This window comes from Baudoinia panamericana (assembly GCF_000338955.1).
Source record: "Baudoinia panamericana UAMH 10762 unplaced genomic scaffold BAUCOscaffold_14, whole genome shotgun sequence".
In the NCBI taxonomy this organism is placed as follows: domain Eukaryota; kingdom Fungi; phylum Ascomycota; class Dothideomycetes; order Mycosphaerellales; family Teratosphaeriaceae; genus Baudoinia; species Baudoinia panamericana.
In genome coordinates this window covers 954,748-955,603 of record NW_006911270.1, presented here as the reverse complement: position 1 = coordinate 955,603, position 856 = coordinate 954,748, and positions in this window count along the sequence as shown.

Genomic DNA, 856 nt, shown 5'->3' with positions numbered 1-856 from the left:
TCTTAGATTAAGAGATATATTTTAAAAGTAAAAATAATACTTTAAGACTAAAGAATAATACTTTAAGATTAAAAAATATATTCTTAGACTTAAAAATATATTCTTAGACTAAAAAATATATTTTAAGACTAAAAAATATATTTTTAGACTTAAAAATATATATATAAACTTAAAAATATATATATAAACTTGAAAATATATACTTAGACTAAAATATATATACTTAGACTAAATAATATATATTTAGACTAAAAAACATATATTTAGAGTAAAAAATATATATTTAGACTTAAAAATATATATTTAGACTAAGAAATATATCTTAAAACTAGAAAATATATTTTAAAATTAAAAGTAATATTTTTAGACTAAAAAATATATATAATAGGCTAAAGATATATTTTTAAACTTAATAATTTATTTTAAGACTATATAATAAAATTTTATACTATAATATTTATTTTATAGTTGTTATAGCCTGCTAGTATCTAGAATACTTAGCTAAACGAATACTATAGAATAATTAGATAGTAGGACAAGCTATAGTACTAATTAGAACTTTAATTAGTTAATTAGCTTAATTAGGGCTACTAATTATATTAATTATACTAATCTAAGAATAAGATATAAATCTCCTTTATATATATTTATAATAGATTCTATAGTTAGGAGTTTATATTTAACTTATATTATAAACCGACTAATTAGAATTAACTTATTACCTTATTCTAATCTCTTATATCGATTATACTTTAGCTAAGTAACACTTTACTATTAACTACTAGACTACCTAACGAGTACTAACTCTACTTATAATAATAGAATTACCTAACTTATATTATATAAGTATAATAGT